The following is a 27,677-nucleotide window of genomic DNA, read 5'->3' on the forward strand; positions in this document are numbered from 1 at the left end:
AACTTTAATAAGATGCATGGATGGTTAGAAGATTACTGGTAACAGATACAGTATATAGATGGATATTTCTCTGTGCAAATGACCTTAGCTGTGGTTTCATTGAAGAACATCTGCCATTTTGCATGAGCTATGAATCGGTGATTGGGACATGACCTTTAAAAACAATGAGATATTTACCCAAAGGAAGGTGTTGGCATATTATCAGTCATGAAGTGATACAAATATCTCCACACAGTATGAGATTGGCTGAAAGCATTACGAGGATGATGACTTGACTCAATAGTCCTTTAAATGCTTAAATCTTATAATTATAATGCAAAGCCACCATGAAATCATCATCTGCCCATCTTTTATCCTTTCTCTATACAATCCAGAACTTTCTGCTCATATCTCTCCTCACTCTCAGATGTGTATATGCAGATCATTTATTCAGCTATGTTTATTCAAAACATCCCCTCCTCCACTCCAAACACCCACCACAAATACCACATTTACTGTGTGGAAATATGCAGCCCTTTTGCTTTTAATTGACCGTGATGTCAATGAGGGACACTGTTGTTAAAGAGGAAATTGGAACTAATTACTGGCAGCTTTTATTGTTAAATCCATGGTTTTCTCTTTTCATTGCAGTCTTTGTTGAACTACGAGCAGTGTTGATAATGTCTGCCAATGCAAAGTGCTCTTTGTGCGTTCGAATGAGGCTGTGCTTACTATCAACAGTGTTGATGAAAACTCTTTCCTGCACATTGCCACACATCAGTAATACATGGTTATGAGGGATTTGGCTCACTCATTCCTGTGTCTCTTTGTATTTCTTTCGTCTTTCCCTCCTTTCCTCTCTTCTCCTCATCCTTCCCTATTCCTCTTTTGGTCTCTCCCCCTTCGCTGGCATCAAAGAGGTGCATAACCTGAAATAAATGCATGTGTTAATCACCATCTCCTAAGAATGAAATAATCTCCAACCACTCTGACAATTCATGTGCGAAAGAGAGCTCTCAGTATTCATAAGCACTGCGCTGAGCATTTACATGGATAACGATGTCAAAGCATTAAGTAGGAGGTTCAGAGAAAATTGCTCCTGCAGGATATCAAAACCTTTCAGTGTTCTGTGTGAACTCGTGTCCCCTTATGTCTCTGTTGGAGACTAGAAATGCATTTTGTAACCCAGATATGCTCATAGAAATGCACTGTTTTTATCAGGTTTTTGAAGTTTATATTACTTTCTTCCTCTTTCCCTTCTCCATCCAATTACTTTGTATGAGTCATTCACAACAAACAACAAACAGATCGATATGCAGCACTTACAGGAGTTATTAAGTTTGGTGCACTGGCATTATTACCCTGCCTCTACATCCACAATGGTAGCTTTATGAAGATGAAAATAAAAGATGATAATGTGTACCACAGTAAAGAACAAAGCAAATTTGATAAAATCTTTAAACCTACTATAACTCATTTGTAAGAAACGAGCAGTGAACCTCTGAGCATCCTCCTCTGGAGCTCGGGGCGCGGCGTACAGAGGTCCCTGGGGACCACCGGTAGACAATAATCTTATATTTTTAGGTTGATAAAATGTACCCAAATTCACAAATATGTAGGATATTACTGCAGACATTCATGTAATCTTACCTCGCAACGTCTGCTGTGTTAGCCATGTGTTTACTACTATATGTGTTTATTTGCACACACAGCAGCAACGTGAAATCACAAGTGGTCTCAAGACACGTGGAGACACATTCTAATGCCAGGTGTGAACTGACTTACAGTACTTAGATTGGATCACCCAAGATTAGACAGGTCTGAGCAGGGCCTATGTCCACCAGCTAGTTGCTAACTCTGTCTGTCTGCTGTATAGTGCCGGGCAGGTAATGGTAGTAGGTGTTTGTGAGCTCTGCAGCTGAAAAGAGCTGCCTGCTGTAGCTGAAAATAAAACAAAAAGAGTGATGAGACTGAACCAAAACATTAAAGTTGCGTGCTGAAAAACCAAAAGAACGAGCTGAAAGATGCTAAGCTCTTAGAGCTGAGGGAACTGCAGAGTCAGGCGATATTTCTCTGTGGGTTCATTACCACGAGCGAACCCTTTTACATACACATAGTCATGTGATCCATGCTTAATGTAAATATATTGATTATAGCTGCTTTAAGGTATTCAGACATTGCTGATTTATTTTCAACTTAATGAAAAAAACTAAAAGAATGTTTTATTTTGCAGTTAAGGCTAGGGTACTGGAGGAGCCTACATAGCATACAGTACGCTTTTAATGTCCTTGTGAAGACAACTTCATCAAAATGATGTTGACAGTCCCAATTTGCATAGTCAGTTCTAAGGAACAGTGGTGTAGATCTCCTAAAACCATTTTTAAATGAGCATACTTTATGACCAAATGTCAAGTCCAGTTCCCCAGACCTTTTGAGTATCCTGTGATCTGTAAGGCAGAGAATCTTCAAAGACTTCCATCTTGCCGTGTGCAGAGATACAGAGATGAGTACCAAAAGTCCTTGGAGTCATTTCAGTCTTATTTTTAGGGGCTCAGAGGGAGATTCCCACCACAGGGTCAACTTGTAATCATAGAATTATGATACAAAGCCATCATTCGGTAAACACCAATTCTGAATCAAGTGATGTGGATATTTTTCGAAGCTGGGTTTACATTGTCAGAAAGACATCTATCATTTGCAGTAGCAGCAGTGGGTAAATGAGAAGGAAGTGTTTCTTTTTCTGATTTATGTAAATGACACTGGAAAAAGCAGATGTAACTGTGCATAACAGTGAAAATGTTTGTACTGTATGCTTTCAAATACGCCAAGTATTTAACTCCAAGGGACCCTAAAAATAATGTCTGTTGCAGATGAGTATTCTCGAGTACTTAAACACTATGTCAATTCATGATATAACATTAAGCCATCCTCTATACACGGCTGAAGTAGTTTCATTTAGTCAAGGCAAGGATTTTTGTTGTTGATAATTTTGTTTTTTTGAAAAGGAGCAACAGCATCAAGAGTAGTCGAGGAAATTCTGTTAGAGCATTTGACAAACTCTTCAGAACTAAGTGGAAGCACTGAAGTAGTGTTGAAAGAGAAAAAGGGCTCAACAAGCTTCTGTAAATATGCTGGAGTTAAAACTATACGAGTAGGCATATGGTCAACCACACATATGTCTTTGAGTTCAACATTAACTTAGGTGAGTCCAAATGGCATTACTGTCAAAGATCTATACCTTAAAATGATGACGGTATGGTCTCTAATTCAGCTATTAAATTAAATAAATAGGCAGTACGCGCAAAACCACTGGAAAAGTCAAATACAAATGTTGAAAATATGAGACTTGATCTGATCTGACTCCTAGTTTTAGGGGTCCATGGCACACAATACAAGGACTCTGTCATTATCCAATAAGCTTAACTACTCAAATGAGATGAGATGGCTACCATTTAATATGACCAATTTGGTGTATAATTGCACTCCATCATGAACTGAAAGCCTAAATGGTAAAGGTATGAGTAAGAGTAGCTTCAATCGATGGAGCAAATCCTTCTTCACTCAGCATCAATTCAATTATCAGAAATCCATACTGAATTTGATGTTTGAAGTCTTGATTAAAAAAATCTGAGAGTTATTTGACACAGACTTGTGTTTACAGTAATAATCCCAAATTTGGCATTAGCTGCATTATTGACTATTGGCAAAAAAGGAAATGAGCATTAAATATGATTATAATAGTTGTAAAACATTGAAACTTCAAGGAGAGAGATGATGAGTGTTGTAACATTTTCCAGACTTTTCAGGCACTTGACTCTATTTATTATTTTCACTAATGAAGTTTATTTTTTTATAATCCAAATACAGCAGTAGAAATCCAGTAAGCTGAACTCAGCAGCTAGTAAACCTGACAAAACATCTTAGAATAGCAAAACATCTTAGATTCTGCCATTGATAACTTCATTTTGAGTCAATATTGTGCTACTGGTATGAGTGAGATTAATCTACACAGAGATATTGTGTTGTACTGTATTGCTGCTGCAAACAGGGACCATTTTCAAAGCACTCTATGGTGGTGCATTCAAGGACTCTTCATTACTCCACAACAGGTTGTTGACAGCTGCAGAGCATTGCACTGATATTGCTATATTGTCAGAAAGTCCAACTCAAAAGGCTGAACAAGGAAACTTATGTGAAAAAGATGTGAGAATGTATTGTTTTTTGTATAAAAATATTACTGTTCTGCAGCTGACTTACAAGTTTGAACTGTCAGAGCATCCTTGAACATATCAACACGTTTTCAGAAGAGTTTCTTACGGTGGCCGACAGGGGCAGACGCCCTGCAACTTAAGAAAACACGCAAATAGACAAAACACAAGCAAATTAAGAAAACAACTTCATTAATTTGACAACACATGTGTAGCATTCAGCAAACGCACTGCAAATACACACAACCAAATACATAAACGCACTGCAAATACACACAACACAACCAAATACATAAACGCACTGCAAATACACACAACACAACCAAATACATAAACGCACTGCAAATACACACAACACAACCAAATACATAAACGCACTGCAAATACACACAACACAACCAAATAGATAAACGCGCTGCAAATATGAAACGATGCAAAAAGAAAAGCACACAAACCCAGAAAACAAATGCAACAAAAAAACGCAGCATCCAGATTACACAACGGAAGTTCTCCAGACCTCTAGAGGGAGCAGCTAGTGGAACAGCTTGATTTTCGACCGTTATTAACCGATATTAAATTCATATTATTATTAGTGTTATTAATAACATAATATATTATTAATATACAGTCTATGCTCCCGTCTCATGCCCTCCCGGCTGGTGCCGTCCCAGAGCTTCGGCTTTTCAAAATAAAAGCTTGCGTCTGGTCCGCTATGTGTTTGTACTTTGGTGTGTTGGGTGTTTGTGAACTAAACAGTACGGCAATCATGCTGATGAATACAATAACTTTTTCAGCAGATGTCTTACTTACAACACGTTGGAGTTAGCAAAGCAGTTTTGTGTTTATATGTGCAGGTGGGATTTATTCAGTTTGATAAATCCCACGGTAAATTGGCTGGTTTACTAAACAGGGAGGGACTAGAAATCCTGTCTGTTTTTTGTATTTCAAGAGTGAATTGCTCCACAATATGAATACAGATTGATCACTTATTTTGTTGGTATCCGTTGTTGTATAATCACAATATTACACTTGAGGAGGCCTACACTTCAGTAATTTCGGACCTCGAAATTAAACCCTCTCATGTGGCTTAAACAAACATCAACGTGAAACGCTGATGCAGTTTTAAATGTTTTATTACTACGAGTTTACAGACGTCTCTGCTGATTGAGTATCACCTGTGACCTGAGCCGAGACACACCCACCAAACGAGAGAAAACATATCTCAAACATAGATTTAATATTCTCTCTCTCTCTCTCTCTCTCTCTCTCTCTCTCTCTCTAAATTAATGAAGTTGTTTTTCTTTTTGCATTGCTTCTTTTTTCAGGGTTTGCGTGCTTTTCTTTTTGCATCGTTTTTTATTTGAAGTGCATTTATGTATTTGGTTGTGTTGTGGTATTTGCAGTGCGTTTGCTGAATGCTACACATGTGTTGTCAAATTAATGAAGTTGTTTTCTTAATTTGCTTGTGTTTTGTCTATTTGCGTGGGTTTTCTTAAGTTGCAGGGCGTCTGCCCCTGTCGGCCACCGTAGTTTCTGCTCCCTTAGCACAAAACATTTGTGCCCATCTAAAGCACATTTAATCTCTGAAATTTTATTCTCATACTATAATGAAATGAATGGAAAGAAATGGATTCCTGCAAGAAAAGCAATATCAAACATATGCTTTGGAAAAGACTTGGCATGGAAGATGCACATGAAACCTAATCAATGTCATGATCAATAAAAAGCAGTTATTGTATGTACAATAGTTATATCTCTTGATGCCACTGATATAAAACAGTATTTTGAATTCAGTTGTACTTTTGCAAGATATACTTTTTGACCTAATCTAGGAAGTTCGGCGTATCTGCCAAAGTTCCACAACATTAAAATGAATAATGGGCTGTTGCAGCTCACACAGTCAGGCTCCTGAGGCAGTGTGTCTGTTTATTTCCCAGAGTGCCGTTTGTAAAGGAAATTGGTTTATACTTATGAGCCATTGATCCACAGAGAACAGTACAGTTTGTCATTCAGTAGGTCTCTCGGACGGAGGATGGAGAGATAGGAGAGAGTCCGGGGAGAGATAGATCCAGATAAGTTACGTCCGCCATTGCTATCAGCACAGTCTAGGAGGACATACTGTTAGAGAGGATATGAATGGCTCGCTGCTAAAGAGATTTACCAGCAATGCTAAATACATTGGTTTAGATGTTCAAAGGTCAGGGTCTGGACTATTTGGTAGACACAGACAAGGGAAATGACATGGTTTTATGTTTTATTTTAGTCACTTTCATTTAGATTTAGGGTTGATTTTTTAATGCATGAAGTAGACTTGCAGTCCAGAATCAGAAGTTATGAAGCCCTTTTGCATTAAGAAAATGTGTCTGATGTAAATTTAATGAAAAGCTTTTGAAGCTCACTAGTTACTGTATGTAGATGAAGCCATTTAAAAGTCTTCTTTGCACACTTGCTGAACTAACGATTTCTCTTCACAAAAGTATTATTTAGCCATAAATATTACAACGACTTTGCGAAAAGATTTAAGAATATTGTTTTGATGTGAAACACTTTGGTTTTACTGTATATTAGCCAATAAAGCCCATATTTTAATGAAATCATGATGACCTACTGAGCTCACAGATGGGCAGTGGAGAAGTTTAAAATGCTGTAGGGGAGGTTTGATGACCTTTTGATTTTTTCTCCACTGTGAAAACCTAGAAGCTCACCACAGTTGCTATTCTTTACAAAAAGGTGTAAACAACAGACTTTTTACAGCCGCCGTTTGAGCCTTATAAATCAATACTAAAAAAGTGTTATCAGGTTAAAACAAAGAGAAGGAATGTCATAGTTTAAATTCAGGTGTATCTGTATCATTGTAAACATTGCTCAAATTATCAAAATGACAATAATTACAAAACTAATAAGAAAGCATACTGGCACCTGTCAGTTTTAATAGTTTTTTATGTCTTATGAAAATCCTAGGACAAAAGAAGGATCAGCTTTGGTAAGAACCTCACAGAGAGGACAAAGATGAAATGCTTATGACATAATTATTACTAAAAACATGCAACACCCAGTGGAAGCACGACATCTTGGCCACTACTGTAGATCTGTGATTCAAATGCTGCATAAAAGTGTCTTTTCATGCTTGACGAGGCAGCTATTTTATCCACCGCAGCCTACATTTTGCCCAAGAGGATAAAGTTACTGTATATCCGCAGACATACATTAGATTTATGTGGTTTGATACTGATGAATTAACTCGATAAATGGTGTATTTGCAGAGAGGCAGTGCAGCCTTTTGAAGGAACAGATCGCAGAGCTTGTGATGCCCATGCTCCACTATCTGCATTCACAATATGTCATTACATACTTGAGCTTCAGAAGAGCAATTCATGTTAATGGATGCAATTACACAGAAATTATAACCTGTCTGAGTGAAAGACTACAAGTGAGCAGGCATGTGCCTGAAATAGGTGCTTCTCATACAATCAACACATACTATCTGTGTATGACATACTTAACCAGTGTGCTCTCTCTGTGTCAGTGTTCCTAACTACAGAGTTGAGAGGAAGGAAAAAGACTGACATTTCCATAATCTTACATGAACACTGAATTTGACCTTGTGTTACTTAATACCCAGCACAGCTCAACACTTGAAAGAACCCGTATCTCCATTTTGATGAAGTTCAGAGGGGGTAAGTGGATTCATCCCTTTCCCATGTGGAAATCCCAAAGGTTAAAATCTACACACTCGATATTTAATGTATGATAGTGAATTTGATGTCACCGATAATAAAGCTATCCTTTTTGTAGCATTACCGTGCTCTGTCTATATTTAGGGTAGCAGAATTTGTTTTGGTACTGCATTGGTACTGTATTCTAGGACTTAAATGATTACTCAGAGATTTTCATTTAAAATATTCTATTTAAATGCTTTAAACCTTTATTTCATCACGGAGTGGAACTACAGCACATGAGCTGACACTATGTACTGTAGTGTATAGTGACTCTGTAAGCTGAAAATTGAGAAGGGGTAAAGAAGAAACTGAAAGTAAAAAGAACAAAAACCATGTTTATTGTAACCGTTTTCTGATCTGCCACAGCTATGGTTAAGATTTGGTTAGGGTTTGACACATACTACTTGGTTCAGGTTATAGGGAATGATTGTGTTCATGATTAAAAGAAAACAACGTTGACTGTTGGTAGGAAATAGGATGCCAAAAGCTGTCTCTCACGTCAAAGTCACACTCTTTCTCCTCTCTAAAATCTTTTTACAGCACTCTAGCAACTAGGGGTGTCACAATTCTCCAAATCCTCGTTTCGATTACATTGTTGATTCTAAGGTCACGGTTTGATCCGATTCTCGATTTTTACATTTATTTTTAAAGCAGAGGTTGTTATGCCATTATTCGAATAATATATGAAGATTTAATGCTCAAATGCAGCCTGTTATGAATATGTACTACACTACTCAGGCTTATGCATCGTCAATGCCACTATAAGCATGTGGGTGTTGTTACACGTTCTGTCCACTAGAGGGACTTCCAACATTAGCCTGGCCTTGAAGGGGATCTACGTCACAGCGCATTGCATTTCCGACACGCCACTCTCTGTTTACATTCATTTTCCAGAACTCTGTAATGAAAGCTGATCTAACAAGTGTATTGAAGCAGCTCTGTTGTAAAGGCTAACGGTGCTTGGTTAGCACGACATCATGTTAGAAAGCACAGCCGAAAGCATTTGTCAAAAAATAAAGTAACAAAAGTGTTAGCCATGATGCTAACGGCATTGATAACTAAGCCAAACGGTGCTGTCACTGCTATTTTAGTGATTTATAAGCAAACCTGTTTCTTGCAGATTGTCACGTTACTGAGAATACAACTGCAATGTTAGTCGTGATGCCAGTGGAAGAAAATGGTACACGCACATAGCAGAGCTTGCAAACTGTGGCTTTCTTGTCGACAACGCGAACGTTGTCAACATAACTCCAAAATACTTCCACACCGGCGACTTCAGTGAAAGAGGAGGGGGTTCAAGTTCTGTCGATGGTTCTCCTGCATCTGCAGTTGCCATGCTATCTTTTGACTGGCTGTAGCTAAGTTAGAGGAGTTTGACTCGCAGCACTTCAACACGTGTTTTTTTCCGCTTGGCAAGCCGACCGGACGTGACATGGGGGCATGGCAGCATCGACGATTCTAGTTTTGAATTCAAAGTTCGAGATTGTGACTTAATTTCGGTCGATTTCGAATTAAAATCGAAATCGTGACACCCTTACTAGCAACATCAGGCTACTTTTGACTTTCTTCTGACAGAAATACTTAAGTCATTATTCGCACAGCCACAAGAGGTCATAAACATGAATCACTTTAGATATATGAACAATGCTGTGGGTTTTCTTCATTCTCAACCACACCTCCTGAAATCACCTTACCATCCATCACTTCCAGTACTCTTTCCTCTTTCACCCCTTTATCACCCCTTTATCTCCAAACCAAATTCTTACTTTGATTACCTCTGCCCGCCCAACCACCTGCCCCCTGGATCCTATCCCTTCTCACCTTCTCCAGTCCATTGCTCCGGACCTCCTTCCTTTCCTCACCCATCTCATCAACATCTCCTTGTCAACTGGCTGTTTCCCCGATGCTCTCAAAGAGGCAAGAGTGACCCCACTGCTCAAAAAACCAACACTCGACTCCTCTGATGTAAATAACTATAGACCCGTCTCCCTTCTTCCATTTCTATCCAAAACTCTTGAGCGTGCCATTTATAATCAACTCTCTACCTATCTCCACCAGAACAACCTTCTTGATCCCCACCAGTCTGGCTTCAAGGCTGGCCACTCAACAGAAACTGCCCTCCTTGCTGTCACTGAGCAGCTTCACATCGCTAGAACAACCTCTCTCTCTTCCATTATCATCCTTCTGGATCTTTCTGCTGCCTTTGACACAGTGAACCACCAGATCCTCATTTCGACACTCCGAAATCTGGGTGTCTCAGGCTCTGCGCTCTCATTGCTCACATCTTACCTGGCAGACCGAACCTACCGGGTAACCTGGAGAGGGTCTAGCTCAGAACCTTGCCCACTTAAAACTGGGGTTCCTCAGGGATCAGTCCTGGGTCCCCTCCTCTTCTCTCTGTACACCAACTCTCTCGGGTCTGTCATTCAGTCGCACGGCTTTTCTTATCACAGCTACGCAGATGACACCCAACTAATTCTCTCCTTTCCTGAGTCTGAAACTCAGGTAGCAGCACGTATCTCGGCCTGTCTGACTGACATCTCTTCTTGGATGTCCACACACCATCTGAAACTCAACCTCGACAAGACTGAGCTCCTTTTCCTTCCAGGGAAGGGCTCTCCTACCCAAGACCTGACTATAACAATTGACAACTCTATAGTAGTCCCCACCAAGACTGCGAGAAACCTGGGAGTAACACTTGACGACCAACTCTCCTTCACTGCTAACATTGCTGCAACCACCCGATCGTGTAGATACATGCTGCATAACATCAGAAGGATACGTCCCCTTCTAACGCAGAAGGCGGCTCAGGTTCTGGTTCAGGCTCTAGTCATCTCACGTCTAGACTACTGCAACTCCCTCCTGATTGGCCTGCCTGCATGTGCCATCCAACCCCTGCAGCTCATTCAGAATGCAGCGGCTCGACTTGTCTTCAACCTCCCCAAGTTCTCTCACACTACACCTCTCCTCCGCTCTCTTCACTGGCTACCAATTGCGGCCCGCATCTGCTTCAAGACACTAGTACTTACGTACAGGGCCACGAACGGATCAGCACCCGCTTACATCCAGAACATGGTCAAACCATATACCCCAACCCGCCCACTTCGTTCTGCATCAGCCAAACTGCTGGCTGCTCCCTCACAGCGAGGGAGAACTAATCACTCAACGAAATCCCGACTGTTCACTGTCCTGGCTCCCAAATGGTGGAACGAGCTCCCCATCGATATCAGGATGGCCGAAAGCCTACACATCTTCCGCCGAAGGCTAAAAACGCATCTCTTCCGACTACACCTCGGATAAAAAAAAAAAAAAAAAATCTTGAACTTGCACTTTCGAACCTGCACTTTCATATGTCTCTTTGTAGCTTTGCCTATTTAAAGCTACTGTATTTGCACTTACTACTTGTGGTCTGGAGTTTGAACCTTCACAGTTGAAAGCACTTAATTGTAAGTCGCTTTGGATAAAAGCATCAGCTAAATGACATGTAATGTAATGTAATGTAAATGCCACTGAAACAAAACTCAAATACTAAAGCTTCAAAGTTGATGCTTGGCCTGTAGTTTTTTTTAATCATGTTGTTTGTATTACTTTCATTGCTGTTTATTGCAACCATGAAACCAATAACTTTCATTGAAAGTCATCTGGGCAGACACTTTAAAATATTAGATACATAATTGTCATGGTAATCTGGATGATCTCTTATCAAAATAATTGATTGTTACAGCTGCTCAGTGTTCCATTAAGCAAGTCAATAGAGAACTGAATTTGATAATTTTGTATATGCTTGCACAAAAGTCATAAGTCCCAACAACATGTTGTTTGTGTGTCTGAAACAACAATGAAAGGAACAACAAAAATCTTCAAGTTGAAATATAATGCGATCATTACAAACTAGAATGCACAGACATTGTTCCAGTGCCACCCACATTTATTAATTTAAGTCCTTTGAATATTTGATAGATTACTGCTTTAGGTCATTAGGAGTTTTGGTATTTATAAGGAGCACAAAAGTCATACATCCATATGGCATTTACAATGCATGGAGCTCATTATAATAAAGAGAGATGCTCTCAATACAATGTACATATCATTGGTAATTGGAGCTGAAGATACCTTTACTGTCAGTGGTGTGAACTGCAACCCTGGCATTTTAAGAGAGAACAATCTGAACCTAATCCTGGACCTTTTTGGTGGGGTTATTTAGTTTTTTTAAAGAGCGACATAATGAGTGGATGGGTTTAAAAGCTGAAGGACCATGGTACCAACTGAACCCCCAACCCTGACTGATATAACACAGTTAAATTATTCATTTGAAGTAATCGTCTTGCTGATGAAATATTCATCATTCTGTAATGAGGGATGTATTGATTTAAATAGCAGCACTTTGTTGAAAGCCCTGGCTTCATTCAGTGAAAAAAAAAGAAGAATGAAAGGTATTCTGCAGATAATCTTTTTGTATTTTATCAGCACTGAGCACTTGTACTGATTACTAATCAGGCACTCATGTGTGGGAACTAATTGTAGGAAATCACAGTACCTTCATACAGTAGATTAGGTATCAGCAGTTACTGATAATGAAAACATTGTTGCTCTTTATTGCATCATTTCATTGTGAACTCCATTTGCCCTGAGCACAAAATTGTGCTGATGACTCAATGACCACTTGTTACAGGGAGTCTGTGCTATATTTTACAATTATTTATTTATTTCTGTCACTTTAGAATAATGTATTACTTCAGAAGCACACATTGTTTAGTAATAGGAACATAGGCCCTGCATTTTGGTTAAAAATAAATAATTTTTTCATGTAGGAAAATGTAACTGTTGACAATAAGGTCTGAGTTATCCTAGTAACTGGGATATCTTTTTTGAAGATCTTTGAGTTTTTCAAATGTAATACAAACAAAAGTAGGTTAAGGTCTACTGTTTTGGGACATCATGGTGGGTCCAGCTCATTGTCTATGTTTTATTAACTTTTCTTTGTCCAGTGCATTCGTCTGCTCTTGAAAGGTACTATATAGAAATAAATGTGCGTTGAGCGCCATGTGGCTATTTTCTTTGTGCTGAGAGATGGTCAAGTTTAGCAAGTCATACAGTATATAGGTCTCCAGAGTATGTAGCTTATCCATACATTTGGAGAAATTGGAAAAAGTGAGAGAATGGGGATGTGAGCCAGTCACCTACATGGACAAACTGAAGTAACCTGCCTCATACATATGCATACATATTAGTTTAAAAAAATGAAAACACTACATTTGATTCTCTGTGAAATACAATCTAAATGTACTGTATTGTTTAATGCATCTAGAATGTACAGTATGCCTGTAAAGCACATGGATGGTGTCTCCATTTAACCGATGTAAAGAAGGTGTCCCTTAATTGTCTAAAAGGAATTCAAGAAGGAATAAAAGGACAATCAGAAAGTGTGTGACTTGAAATCTAAGCCCATTCCACCCATTGAATTATTATTATTATTATTATTTTAGCAGGATTACAGTTGCAGTAACACATAAGTTGTAATGGTGTGTTATTTGAAGCTAGCATTGTTACACTTGTTGTTTTCAATAGCTGAGATAGGTTTGTTGTTGTAGTAAAGCATTCCCCCTCCCCACCATCGAAAAATAATGAACAGCTCTCGACAAAACACGCAACATAAAAAGCTTTTTTTTTCCTGCTGTGCAGGAGCATAAACAGTGTTACTGTGAACTGAAATCCTGATAGCAGTTTTGATCTTTATGCAGTATGGCTGTCATTGTATGTCCTGTCAAGAAATTGCTGTTTGTGTGAAACATGATATTGGACAGCTTGTCAGACACTTTATGGCAGGGAACAAATGGCGTGGAATAATTTTGTTTACGGCAGTGGAAAACATGGAACAGCCTTGTGTGCCAAACTTACAGGATGTGAGTTAAGGATGTAAAGAGGCACCATTTGTCTTAGGTAAGCACCAGCCCACATCTTTTACATGGCATAAACTGCTGATTAAACATGACATATTGAGGGGGATGAACAGGGCCTTTGAGAATTATGGCACAATCATAAACAAGCAAGAAAATGTGTCTCTGCTGGCTTGAATGAATTAAAATACAATGCTGCTAAAATTCTTTCTTCATCTAAATAATTCCGTGGGCAAATTTGGTATAAGTATTATTAATTAAAGGGATACTTTACCGATTTTAATCCAGCTCTTTGTCAACTTTGTGTGGCAGTGTGTTTAGATGAACAGTGTTTGGCTTCCCTCTGTGGCGCCAGTGCACCAAGGTGCAGAGTTTTGAGTCACCCGGCAGATCTCAGCAGACCTCTGCTGCTCTGCTCCGCATGGAGCTCCATGCACGGGCACACAGAGATGAGCCAAACACCGTTCATCTAAACACACTGCCCACACTGTCATGACACAGAGCTGGATTTAAATCAGCAAAATATCTCTAGGTATTATCAACATTGGTATTTAGTGTACTCGGCGTCACTGTAAATAACGAGAGTTCTAGGTTTGAAATTATATCAGGAGACAAGAAATAGGATTCCTTTCTTACGGCCCCAAACTACAACAAAACTAGCCTACACCATATTTTATGAAAAATGTATTTTCCATTCAAATTGATCAGAAATGCATGAGAGTTTTAGCTTTGCCCATGAGCTTATTTAGCCCCAAAAAAGCAAAACAATTCGATTAATTCTCAGGGACCATTTCTAATTTTAGAAAGATAACCTTTTTGTTCGTTATGTATGACTACAACCTTTTTACTTGTCAGGAACACTCATGCCAAGTTGCAAATATTGACTTCGACACAGTTATACATTGCAGTACAGTTCTACTTTTTGGGAAGCTTCCTGCTGTGTCAACATAGCAAAGCAGCATAGGAAAACAATAACATAATAAATAATATGCAGGGGACACTGCAAACAATCCCCAAATGGGAAAAACTTAGAAATACAGGGGTATAAGGGTTCATACAAAGGCTGGGATGGAGGAGGCTCCTGCCAATAGCGGCAGAGGAGTTGTTTGGACTTACAAACAGGCTTTGACATTAGCAACTTGTCAAGAACTTTGCTGATGGCCAGTGGTGTAGCTGTGGAGTTGTACTGTCTTGCATAGTTGTTAGCTACATGTGGTGGCATTTCCGTGGTTGAGAATCTTTTCCTGCATGCTAGTGATGCACACAGGTATAGTCTGGGTGCTAATTTGGTTGACATTTCAGCCAAAGTCTGTGGGGTGACTCAGGAACGGTTTAGGAGGCCGAATAACAATCAGTTGATTGCTTGAGCAAAAGTAGAGGAGGCGGAGTTAAAGTGCCAAATGATGAAACATGCTACAGCTCAAATGATTGATATTCTGCTGTGAACACATAAGGTTAAAGGGCAAGACAGGACAGAGAAATAGCAGGGCAAAGGCAACACCAGGAAAGAGAGATTGGCTGAGTGAACCAGGAGAGGTTGATGTTTGGATGTTAAGAGGGTTGCAACAAAGAGCTGAGGCAGAATTTGTATCAGCACTTGTGCCCCACTTTTATAAGACTTTTGTTGATATTTTCCCCAGATACAGTATGTTTGAGAGGGTTATTATTTCTATAACTCAATGGGCAACACATAAGTGTATTTTGAAAGTCAAGTTCCATTGCTGAATGGAACCTTAAATTGCCTGTTCAAAATAGAATAGACAGCAGCATAATGTATGTATGACAGCAGTGAAATGTAATGTGAAAAAAACAACAGAGGGAACGTTATTCCTACAGTAACTGTAGCACAGCATGAATCTTTTCTGATAAAGCCAAACACAGAATAGATTTCACCATTCTACACGCACAATAGAGGGGTACGACATCCAACAAAGATTCCCCGGCCAGGAGTCAAACCATTGATGTTGCAGTATGTGGTATACACCCTAACAATTACACCACTAAGGCGCCCTCAATAGAATATTTAAAGATTTACTCATTTCTGACTGCTGGTGAAGGTAGCTATTGTTTGGAAAGTAAACCTACTGTAAATAGCGGACTCTCGATACTTAAAATCTAAATCTCAAAATATAACTTGTGTATATAACTTATATATGGCCATTGCCAAAGTGACAGTGATCACTGCTCTATTCTCTATGCCTTACTTGGTCTGGTATGAGCAGTAGCAGCTTATTTTAGTGGCTAATGTAAGCAAAAGCTAATGTCAGCAAACTTTACATGTGTAGATATTGCTGTGTAAGTAACATTACTTAGTTAAACACACTGTACCTCAACATGAGACAAGTTTGATTTTTAATGGCTTGTAAGTGTGGCACTGTGTGTTAACTAATTGCCCCCCCCCCTTTAAATTTTGAACTGAGTGAAGCTTAAGTCTAAAACACAAGGTAACTACTGTCTCTATTGTCTACAATATACCACAAGGGATTCTGAATTAATGTGTTTTGAATGGGTGATATTATTCTGACTTAACTCAGCTTCGTCAGCAGGGGGCGGTCTAAGCTTTACACTTGACTGGGTATCAGTAGCTGACGCCAGTAGCGCAGAAGTAGAAGTCAGTACGTGATGAACGAGTTTAATGTTGTATATTTGTTTCAGTTATCACTGTTTTGAATGTCATTGATGTTCAGAAACACTTTCTTTGTTAACAAAAGCTGTCTTTATTGACCAATAAAGTAAACATTACAGGCAAAAACATTATATAAAAATATGTTATATTACAGAACCATTATCAACTATTAGAACCATAACTTACATGTCACACACATATAAAGAAGGCACTCAAATGTATAAAACTAAAAAAAGACACACAAGACCACAAACGAACAAAAAACTACAGCTATTCTGAAATTCCAGACCCCAGTCTGATGCCTGTTGGCCAGTAACCTTTCCCTCCATACCCCATTTCTTTCATTAGTGTCTTGTATCATAACCAACAACAATGTACAGGTGCATGAACAGGAATGAATTACACGTTTACAATAATACAGTACCAATACAATAATGAATGGCTACAACATGAACGCAGAAACTTCTGCTCGTTTTCAGAAAGTGGATCAGCTGCTGGGTTTCCTCCAGCATCCCTGTGTGATACAGGATGGTATATGTAAAGCACGTATCGATGTCTCCAAAGCAAGTAGTGTTATACACTGATATCAAACGAAATTCGCTGCTAATGGAGTTTAGTTAACACTGTGGACATGCATGGAGTCCATTCAAGGCAGAGAAATGCGGGACTGTTGTGCAAATAAGCAATGTAGCTAACGTTAACGTTAACTTTAGCGTTAGCATAGCAAGCTAGCGATTTTTAAAAAGTTTTCAATTAACAACATGGTTGCAAATATATATGTACAGGACTGTGTAGAGCATAAAACAAGACTGTCGTAATTTTTAAATCAATTCTTTAAGCCAAAAATATAATTTTTAAATCAATTCTTTAAGCCAAAAATACTTACATTTATGGATCTCTCTGGTCAGCCATGTTTCTTGTTGCGCAATGAATCAGGATAGCCCTTGCTGTTCAAGTAAGCTTGCGTTCTTACTTGGCGTCAAGGTGTATATAGCCCTTCCCCCTAGCCCTACCCCTCGACCAATACGAGTATTGGGACAGCACTTACTCTCACGGGAGCGCGCAAACCAAGGGCCAAGGGCTAAGGGGTAGGGTAAATAGAGAATTGAGATTCAGCTTAAGTGTACATGCTACAGCTCCTGATCTGAAATGTTTTTTCATATTTCCTACAGGTAAGCTGACTGTAATCAGCACCCGGGTAATAGACATCAGTAGTTTATTTTATTAGAGCTATAGTTAACAACTGTGACATTAAGAGACATTAAATTTGACCGTGTTACGAGTATGTATGTGTGCCGCCTCGTGTGTCTAAGATGGCGGACATCGATAGTAATGACTTCGGTCGCTAAACACAAGCTACTACCTTTCTGTGTGAGCTATAAGTAGAGAAACACATGTTTAGAGACATATGTGGTTAAGACAGTAGTGAAAACAAACGGTGTGAAACGGGATGAACCGAGTAAATGTTTTAGGAAACTGTGTAACTGTGTGTATTGTTTAGCAGGCCAAGCTAATGCTAATCACCGGTAAATGCTAACACCACAGCCTGAGCGTCATGAAGGTTAAAGGAGCATTCCATGATGTTTTGATAAGTGAAGTGTGCGGTAGTCAGTGTTTAAAACGATAGTTACGTTATTGTAACTCCAGATTCTATGAGTATAGGCGTAGCCCTCTAAGCCACGCTATTGGGTTTATCCCTTCGCGCATGCGCAGTCGTGAAGATTTTCTTTCCCGCCCTAGCGTGCCGCTCGGGCTTCAACTACGTCCGCAAATACTGTATATAAACAGAGCGGACCCGTAGCTCTGCTCCCAACATAAGCTTTTTCTTCAGCTAATGTAACTGGAGCAGGTGGCCCGGATCTTAGAGGGCTACGCCTATACTCATAGAATCTGGAGTTACAATAACGTAACTATCGTTCTATTTCGTATAGGCTTCGCCCTCTAAGCCACGCTATTGGGTTAGGGCGAAGCTGATGTAGTCAATGCCACCTGCGACCCAGAGCCCACAGTGGAACATAGACTAAACTTTTTTTCCCTTCTGTCTCTCTCTCATGCACTGACAGGGGACTGTATCAGATAATCCGTTATCTAGGTAACGGGGCCTGCCATGGTAATAATTTGGCCTAGCCGAGAGGGCAGGCGTGCATGATTGGTGAGGGTAGTACATGACTGATAATTATGGGACGCCCGAGTCCCTCCCAGCCACCCAGAGTAGGGGGGGGAGGGGGGGGGACCCCAGGCAGTGCACATGTAGTGGCACATATCATGATTGTAGGCGTGCATGGCAGTGAGAGAGGATCTGTGATAGCGACAAATATATATATATATATATATATATATATATATATATATATATATATATATATATATATATATATGTACATATATACATAGGCTACACATATATGTGGGACGCCGCTCTCCTCTCGGCACCCGGCCCACATACGACGGGGCATCATCCGTCGTTGAGTGAGGATAGGACCGAGTGAGTCAGAGAGGGCTCGGACATATCCCGCAAATAGAAACGGGTGAAAGGGCATGGGGATGCCCAAGAGGCCACCGCGCAGATATCGGCTACTGACATGCCTCTGAACAGAGCTGTTGATGCCGATAGTGCCCTTGTAGAATGTGCCCGGATGCCCTGGGGGGGGCTCCGCCCCCTCCGTGTTATAGGCCTGGGTGATAGCCTCACACAGCCAGTGAGACAGACGCTGTTTTGAGAGGGCCGCTCCTTGGGAGTGTTCCCTATAGTATACAAACAGCTGTTGTGTCCGCCTTATGTCCGCCGTGCGTAAAACGTACTGTGATAACGCACGCACCGGGCACAATCGGTGGGAAACCTCCTCCCCGTCGTTGTAATGAGGCGGGGGGGAAAAACCCTGGAGGGGAAAAACCCTCGACCGAAAGGAATTTGTTAAAATTTTCGGTGTGAAAGAAGGGAAGGCTGTAGGGTGGCTGCGCTCCCGTCCCCTCTAATGGAGAGACAGGACGGTGAAACTGACAGCGCACATAAGTCGCTCACTCGCTTGGCTGACGTCAGGGCAAGGAGAAGCACCGTTTTTAGGGACAGCAACCTGAGAGAGGCTTGTGCCAAGGGCTCGAAAGGAGGCTTCCCCAGAGCTCGAAGCACCAGGGCCAGATCCCATTGGGGAGTGAGAGAGAGCATGGCGGGTTTTTGTCGTCTGACCCCTTTCAAAAAATGCTTTACTAGGGGGTGCGCAAAAACCGTTCTCTCTCCATAGCCTTCGTGGCAGGATGAAATGGCCGCTGCGTAGGCTTTGACTGTGGACGGAGCCAGGTCGTTATCTACCAATGTTTGGAGATAAGTCAACACGAGAGGCAGGGGACACGATATAGGGTCGGTTTCACTCTCCGTGCACCAGTGCTGGAAAGCGGACCAACGCGCCGCGTAACACGCTGTTGTGGAGGGGGCTCTCGCGCTCTGAATAGTGCGCACCACGGCAGGAGGCAAGCCTAACCTCTGCAAGCGTTCCCGCTCAGCAGCCAGCCCCACAGTCGCTGGGTTATCACTGGGGGGGGTGAGATATCGCGCCGTCCAGCTGTGACAGGGCGTCCTCGCGCCACGGCAATTGCCAGGGGGGACCCGTTAGCAGCTGGACCAGTGTCGGGAACCAGGATGCGCTCCGGCGCCACCAAGATGACAGATTCTCCTCCTGGATGCGTTCCAGGAGACGAGGAATCAGAGGGACCGGGGGAAAAGCATATAGGAGGGTTCTGGGCCAGGGGTGGTGGGAGAAAGCGTCCACGCTGAGGGGTGGATTGTCCCGTGCGCTCAAGGAAAACCACAGAGCGCACTGTGTGTTTTCTCGTGAGGCGAACAGATCCACCTCCGCTTTCCCGAACCTGCTCCGCAGCTTCTGAACAATAGTGGGATTCAAATTCCACTCGTTGTGAGAGGGCCCTCCCCTCGACATTAGGTCTGCCGCCCGGTTTAGTATCCCGGGGATGTAGACAGCCTTGAGGGACAGCAGGTGACCTATGCCCACAGCAGAAGGCTCCTGGATATTTCCAATAGCCGGGCTGAACGTACGCCGCCCTGGCGATTTATGAACGCTGCTGCAGTAACATTGTCTGTCTGTATGACAACATGTCTCCCTGCAACCACCGGGGCAAAGTGTTTCAAAACCTTCAGCACCGTGGTCAGCTCCAGGCAATATATGTGTGGGAGGGGGGGTGGGGTGGCCATTCTCCTCCCACCACCTGTGATTCGCACATTCCCCCCCCAGCCAGTGAGGGACGCGTCCGTGTACACTGTCACGTATGACGTCACCTTGCCCAGGGGAACCCCAGCTGACAAGGTCCGGGGGTTCCCCCAATATGACAGGTCCGACTGTAGGGAAGGAGGAATGATCAGCATTCGCCACTTGTGACGTATGGGGGACGCTGACGGAGGAACCACCTCTGGATTTTTCTCATGTGGAGAAGCCCCAGGGGGACCACCATGTAGCCCGCGGACATCATGCCCAGAAGGCGCATGACGGACAGCGCTGACACCTTTGCACGTGGCGTGGTGCGCAACAGGAGAGAGAGCAGCGCGTCTTGCCTTGGTGTTGACAGCCTGGCTCTCATAACAATCGAGTTTAGCACTACGCCCAGATAAACTATCGATTGTGTGGGAACCAATGAGCTTTTCTGCCAGTTTATGGCGAAACCCAGTGTCTGCAGGTGCTGCAGAACTGCCACAGTGTGCAGCGCCGCCGTTTCCCGAGAGGGAGCCAGGATGAGCAAATCGTCCAGATAAAACAGGACTCTGACGCCTTTTTTTCTGCAACGGCTGAAGTGCCGTCTCCATGCACTTGGAAAAAGTGCGGGGTGCCAGTGAGTAACCGAACGGTAGTCGGTTGTACTGAAAATGGACCCCTTGGAAAAGAAGCGCAGGAATCTCCTGTGTCTGGGAATGATTTGGATGTGAAAGTATGCGTCTTTCAGATCCACAGATGTAAATCATTCTTGGTGGCGCACACATTCCAACACATGTGGAATGGGCGCTCCATGACAGTAGCTCCCCTAGCTCTGTCATGGCATCTGGCTCTGCCTGGGATGACACGGTTGTCTCCAATACGCCCGCGAAGCGAGGCGGGGGGGAGGCGAGCTGAAGTGTATAGCCCCGTGTTATCAGCTTTGACATCCATGAGTCCATGTGTGTCAGCCTGATCCATGCTGCGCTGTGCTCTGAGAGCAGGCGTGCACATGTCTGTATGTTTGTTTACGGACATTCATGGGAACAGGGGCTGCTTGGCTGAGGGGAAACTGCTCTTTAGATGGGTGGGGGTGGCCCTTAAAAGGGCCGTTGTGTTTCCATCTCTCAACTGTATGTGGACAGACGTTTCCCGCGCCTCGATGCCGCTGTTTGTTGGGGGGCTCGGGGGTGGGTTAGACCAGGTGGGGGCCGCCTTCATGGTCCTCTGGCTCCGAGAGGCCTGCCGGTCATGTGGAGCCGGCAGTCGCTGCGGAGGGGGGCCGGGCGGAGGAGCGGAGCTCGAAGCCTGGGAAAACGCAGCCGCAGCAGAGGCTGTGGCGCGCTTCCTTTCATGCCGGCTGTCATGGCGACGGCGCTGCTGTGGAGGAGCCGCCCTCCAAGAGCCGAGCATTCAAAATCGTTCCGCTTGGTGCAAATGGGACGTGGCTGTCTGTAGGCGGGGCCCAAATAGTCCATCAGGAGCTATGGGGCCGTACAGAAGCTTGCGTCTGATGTCAGTGGGTAGCTGTGTCATGTGGAGCCAGATGTTCCGCTGGCTCCACAGTCTGCCACGCCATGACTCTGGACAACGCCACCGTGGACGCCGTGGTCAGGGTGAGGATCGTGGTCATAGCTTTGCCAATCTCCGTGACTAGCTCCGGAGGAGGAGCTCCCGGAGTAGGCTAATGGCCATGGCGGAGGCGGCTAGCAAAGCTATATTGTTCTGTGCCGCGAGACCCTGGGCCGCACACTGGTGTGACCGGTCAGTGACCTGAGCACATACCTGAACCATGGGGCGAAGGAGGCGTAGGCTTCCGGTGGCCGAAAAAAAGTGGCCTTCGGAAGCAGGATGGACGCCAGACTCTGCTCCAGAGGGGGGACCGAAGGGAAGCCCGCTTCTGTGTCGCCTTGAACCCGGGTAAACGGGGCGTAGCGAAAGACGGGAGCCTTCAGTTTCCCGGGCTGGGAGAGCGCCTCTTCCACAAACGGCCGAAGCTCCGTGAAGCGCGGCCAGAGTGGGGCCCGTGAGGAGGGCGGCTCCTGAGCGTAAACATCCCCGCTCAAGAGGCCGCGAACGGGGGCTGGAAGCTCAGCCGGGAGCGCTATGCCTCTCTGGTCTGCTGCCTTTTGATGATCTCCGGCAGATCCAAAAAAGAGGGTGGAGCCGCCTGAGGCAGAGGGGAAGACCGCCGGAGCGGTGCCCTTGGCCATTCCGGAGATGTGGAGAACCGCAATGGGAAGGCATCGATCCCCGTTTCGAGGTCCAGATCTCCCAGGGGGGAGGAGGGACAGCCAGTGACGGAGGCGTTATCCAAGAGAATCGAGCCATCGGACTCGTGCTCGTCGATAAAGCCTTCCTCCGGCGGATCCAGGGTGTTGACAGATTGCCGTCTGTCTGCCCAGCTGCCATCCCCTTCCCCGCTAGCCTGACACTCCAGAAAAGCTTCCGCCCGCCGATAAGCTCTTTAGATGGCAGGCGGATGCAGAACTGGCAGGAGGCGTCGGGGGTGAGAGCCTGACACTCCAGAAAGCTTCTGCCCGCCGGTTAAGCTCTTTAGATGGCAGGCGGATGCAGAACTGGCAAGAGGCGTAAGCGGCGCCAAGGCAGGTTCACAGCGGGGATGGAGGTCCGGCGGCAGGATGCAGCCAGTCCGGCAGGTGGGGCAGAGGTGAACACCGCTGGAAGTCGAGCTTGTCTTCATACTGCTAGCTTGAAGAAAAAGTGGGAGCAGAGCTACGGGTCCGCTCCGTTTATATACAGTATTTGCGGACGTAGTTGAAGCCCGAGCGGCACGCTAGGGCGGGAAAGAAAATCTTCACGACTGCGCATGCGCGAAGGGATAAACCCAATAGCGTGGCTTAGAGGGCGAAGCCTATACAAAATAGAACTGGTAATTAATTGTAATCCATGTGAACATAATACAGTAACTGGCTGTGGGTCAAAGACTAGTTATGTTAGATAATTCAGTTCATAAGCATAATTCATAGAGGTTCACAAACAGTGAGACTAATAAGACAAGTTCATAGATTATTCAGTCTGGAGTAATGTGGTATTACTTAACTGTTATTTTCATGTTTTAGGTTATTTAAATTTAAGCATTACTTACCTGTGTATATATGTTAAAAAGAGTATTTGACACTAAAAAGAGACAGTATTTTTGTAGCTACGGTCACTTGCTAAATACATACCTGTAGTCCCTGTTAGAGTAAGTAAACATGTATTTGGGTACTTAACATGGGTATTGACACAAAGTAACAGTGGAAGCAATAGTGAGTATGGTACCAAGAGTAGCATGTTTGTTTAGTGTATGAGTTATGTGGATTATAAAGTGTATTGTTATTGATAGTAATTGTGTAAGAGTTATGAAAGTATATGGTATGAACCAGTAGCGCAGAAGTAGAAGTCAGTACGTGATGAACGAGTTTAAGTGTACATGCTACAGCTCCTGATCTGAACTGTGTTTTCATATTTCCTACAGGAAATAAATGTGTTATTCCAAGAGTGAGCATCGCCTCATTCTTAAAAGTGTAACATATGGTTACTAAATGGTGATGGATTTAATGCAACAGAACGGACACGAGGGAGACAATGCTCTTACAACACATTAAAAACAATGTTTTGTGCATAAATTATGGTAATAAACATAATGCACACTGCAAAAATAACATTCAGAAACAACACAGGAATATGAATTTTCCTTGTCAAACTCAATCCAACATATTTTCTTCCAAAAGCAAGACAGTGTGCCATCTTCATCTGCTTGGAACTGTGAAAATGTATGCAGTGACTGAGGAGGTGCTGCAGACTGTGGCATGTATTCAGTGACACAACGTGGGCGGCTGTATCAAAGAATTTTTACATTTGCTCTGTCCGAATGATATACTACGCTTAATATATCAGTTAAGGACATGCTGCTTGTAAATTTGCTAAATGCAGTAAATATAGAGACATTCAAATCATCTCTGCAACATTCAAATCAAGACAAGAGTTTAGCTTACATCTTAAATATATATATTTTCCATTTCTAAAATGACACAGTTTTGGAAGCAGCTCTGTGTGGGCAGAGGACACAGCAAAAGTGCAAAAAAAACATCTCATCTTTTTAACTGCGTGTGAAAAGCGAAGTGTTATCTAATGAAATCTAATGAAAATGAGAAACACTATTCCCCCTGCAGAGTCTCTGCCAGAAGAATGTCAGAACTACTGAGCTCTTGCCCCCACTGTCGCTCCTGCATCCTTCTTTCATAATGAATTTAACAGGCTTCCATAATGAGGCTATTATAGACTCCAGCCTCCCAGCCGTACAGAGAATTAGATAAGAGGGCACCTGGACACTTCAGCAGCCATCAAAATAGATGTCAATCAAATTAGCCAAGGTCTGTGTTTCTCTCTTGTTTTTCTCCCGAAAGACAAGACTATACAATCATCCCCAGAAGGTTTCTTCACCCCCTGATTTACTGTTTTCATTTTCTTCAGACAATATGCCGTCATCAAAACTGACCCTCTAAATCTTCAACAATTAAAAAAAAAAAACAATCAACCGTCAGTTGACATACAGTAGATATAACACAGAATGACGAGGCATTTCTAGTAGAGCACAAGCTCGACAGCAGCAACAACTGACAGCCTCTGAGAAATGTAATGAAGAAAATGCCCCCAGGATTTGTATCAGCAGTTAGCCTTTTCCCTGAACCTTAAAAATAAATGAAAACATAATAGAACAAGACTGAGTCTATAGACATGCTAGCAGCTCTGTGAATTGTTTAGAAAGTGAAATGAAAGTTAATTAACTTAGAAAGTTAATGCTAGCATGGCCACATGCTAACAATGATAACGATAACGTGAGGGCAGAGGCTGATGAGAATGAAGTAGTTTTACATGTGGTTATAAACGAAAATGTGGACAAATTGTAATTTGACCTGATTATGGCACTAAACAGAAAGTAATGTACCAAAGTTCTTACCAAAAACCAGAAATGTCAACCTCATGGTGGCGCTAGAAGAAAAGCCAGGGGATCACCAAAGTAATTTAGATTCATCCTCTATGGATCATAAATGTCTGTCCAAAATGTCATGGCAATCTATCAGATAGTTGGATCAAAAATGGTGGACTAATTGACCGACGTTGTCATGCCTAGAGCGGTGCCGCTGGCATGGCTAAAAAGGATGTGAAATGTAAAGTTCCTCATGCTCCTGATTACATTATTCTTTACTGGTTTCCCTGAGTAACAAGTACAGAAAATTAGGAGGAGGCAAATGAAGATTTGACTTTTAACCGAAGGCTTTCCAGGTTATCATCAGAGGGAAAGGGAGAAAGATAGAAGGTTGCCAAACTACAGAAGATTTTGCCTGTAGGGCAGTACAAAATACTGCAATCCCATCAACAAAACTGTCACGTTTTAGAGTTTTTGTTAAGAGAAGTGAAGGGGAAGACAGAATGAAAAAGAAAAAAAGGGAAAAGAGATTAGTAATAGAAATATACCTCTTGACAGTGCTTGACACCACATATTATTAAACACTGCAGTGATTCACTCTATAATTAAGTAAGGAAATGGTCTGCACAGTAGCATGGCAATTTAAAATGACATTTCTAAATCTCCAACTCGTTGAACAGTAGTATCTTATAGGAATTGTTTCCTAAAGATTTATATCTGGATATGGCATTAAATAGGCCATTATCTAAATGTCACTGCCTTAGTGATTGTCAATTATGTTGCCTGTATTGATCCTGAATCGTAGCTCTTCTTTAGGGTCCTTCACCGTTTGTCGTCATCAGCCCTGTAGCCTCTAGAGCCACCGCCCACAGCTTAGTCAGAACCTCTGCAGCTTCTTTTCTTTTTTTGTCTTGTGTTCAGGGGGACATGATTTCCTTCCTTAATGCTTTATAACCCTGCCACTGTCTCCAGGCAACTCAAAGGCGTAAAACGTGTTAAGTCTCTATCCCCTGAAGAGGCTGAGTTCCTTTATGCACTTCCAGAACCTCTGCACGTTTCTGTGGAAGATCAGACCATATTCACACACCAAGCACTTTGAGAATAATTCGAGCAGTAATGGTGTTAGGCAGTCTAAGCCCTTATTAGATTGCTGTTAATGTGGCTATTTGAAGCAGTTGGTTTTGACACTACTGTGATGTCAAAGAGGCAAGAAGAAAGAGATACAAGTGTATGAGAGTTGAAAACACACCTTATCTACCACATTTTATATTTATATTCTGCCATTTCCAACAGAATACATTTTGAAGGGACATGTGAATATATTTTTCGTCTACATACAGCATTATGTAGAACATTCATATTGAACATTTTTGCAGAATGAACAGTGGAAGGGTTTTTCAATATTAATGTAGCCACTCATAGCAGCTACAGTTTGGTTAAGTTGTGGTTGGAAGATTAGATGGATAACTCTGTTAAAGCTGGAAATAATTTTGTCATGACAGTTAACGTCCAGAAGGATGGTTTAGATTAGGAAACAAACATAATTTGGTTAAGGTTCCAAAATGTCACGATGATGGATAGATAGTATAAATGTCGATGCTGTCTCCACACTCTATATTTGCACTGAAAGTAATTTAAACATTCTGAATAGCTGCATATGGATATGATTTGATTTATAAACACATAACCCTCACATAGTAGGCAATTTCCAGGTGTGGTAAAAAAAACTAATCTTTTTTGTCAGTCAAACATCAGATAAACAACAACAAAATGAGGCTAAAGTGAGTAGTACATCATGTAAGATGCCATCAAAAATGAAATTGCACTCAGAGCATTTTACACATTTATATACAGTATCCTGTAGAGAAGACAAGAAGATGGAAAGTAAACCTGTAACAATTATTAATTATTAAATTTATATAAGTGATTATTGGTCGGACTGTTTAGTTAAAGCTATGCTAGCGGCAGCTGTCGCTTGTTGCCATAGCAACCCCAAACATCCTGGGCTGTAGCCGTCTAAAGCCAGAGAAATTAAACACGCTCTGTTTTTTGTTAAATGATTAATGCTTTGTTTTTTATTGACGGGAATAAATGTTTAATTTTAAATTATTTG

General features: G+C 42.2%; 1 long non-coding RNA gene across 1 annotated transcript in view; it reads right to left on the bottom strand.

Moving 5' to 3' along the window:
• Positions 1-290: 290 nt before the first annotated feature.
• LOC116046067 overlaps positions 291-27,677 on the bottom strand; it is a 45,937-nt gene continuing 18,550 nt past the window's right edge. Inside the window, exon 2 of the long non-coding RNA XR_004104045.2 lies at positions 291-908. This is a non-coding gene — a long non-coding RNA (uncharacterized LOC116046067). The remainder of the gene's footprint in view (positions 909-27,677) is intronic.

Source organism: Sander lucioperca, chromosome 9, assembly GCF_008315115.2.
Source record: "Sander lucioperca isolate FBNREF2018 chromosome 9, SLUC_FBN_1.2, whole genome shotgun sequence".
Lineage (NCBI taxonomy): Eukaryota > Metazoa > Chordata > Actinopteri > Perciformes > Percidae > Sander > Sander lucioperca.